Source organism: Chrysochloris asiatica, unplaced genomic scaffold, assembly GCF_000296735.1.
Source record: "Chrysochloris asiatica unplaced genomic scaffold, ChrAsi1.0 scaffold00037, whole genome shotgun sequence".
In the NCBI taxonomy this organism is placed as follows: Eukaryota; Metazoa; Chordata; class Mammalia; order Afrosoricida; family Chrysochloridae; genus Chrysochloris; species Chrysochloris asiatica.
This window is the reverse complement of record NW_006408555.1, coordinates 374,298-375,462: the sequence shown is the minus strand read 5'-3', so window position 1 is coordinate 375,462 and position 1,165 is coordinate 374,298.

Sequence of the window (1,165 nt, the reverse complement as noted above, 5' to 3'; positions counted from 1 at the left end):
CTTGTTCTTTGCCAATTCCTTCAATGCACCTTGGACTTCCTCCTTCAGTATCATCGGCTCTTGATCATATGCTACCTCTTGAAATGGTTGAACATCAACCATTTCCTTTATTTTTTTTTAAATGTTTTATTGTGAATTATGTGATAGTCTACATGGGAGAACATTAGTTTTACATTCATCTTATCGTATATCGTTTCATTGCCATGGTTACAATCCCCTCCATGCATCATCAACTAACCAAAGGGTATAACCTGCAAGTCTGCCCCTCAGTCGTCAGCACACAGCCCCTCTCCCTCTCTGGGTCTAAAGTCCCCAGCTGCTCCATCTCTCCATGTCATCATCTCTGCCTCTATCTCAGGCATCACTCTTTCTCTGGGTAGGGTCCCGCTCTCCGCTCTTCTCCCTTGATGGTCCCAGGGACCTCCACTCCTAAACTGAAAAGTTAATCACTCCCCTCCTTGCTACAAAACGTCTACCTTTACATTTCCAACCCTCACAATCAATCCTGATAACAATTTATTCACTATTGTATCACAAGACACCTATCAGCATTTACTTCCATCAGCTCTGCCCAGACAGGTTGTATACTACTCAGTGGAGATTCTACCTTCCTCCACACCCTCTGGATCTAGGTTCCCTCTTGAAAGCTTGTAAGCCAGTCACTTCTTGCCTTTGTAGAGCCCCCCCTCCCCATTTTGGGTAGCCAATGTCCAAGTTGCCCATCCCTGTCTACTCTGTGTATGGAGGGGGTAAGAATGATCCTCGCTATAAAGACTTTTTCCCTCTTTTGAGCTACTGCATCCATAGGTGTAGGTCAAGTTTGTCAAATTATCAGATTGCTCTTTTTTCTTCTTCTAGTTGAGCTCTGATCATCCAGTCATTGAAGCCAGGTGAAGTGGGTATTATCTGCAAGTGTGGGTGTTTTTGTGCACATGCCTTCTCTTCTTATCAGCTGGATGCTTCATTCTCCACTCTAGTCCTCTGTGGCTATGTCACTGACTGTGGGCCCAAGAGTCCCCAGGTCTTGCCACACTGCTGGCCAACCAGGTCTCCACCCGAGTTCACAGTAGTCTATTGAATGTTGTAGGGCTTAGCTCGCAGCTTCATTGCTGTTTTTCCCTCACTTCCCCTTATGGGTGATGAATGTGGTCACCAATCAGAGCAC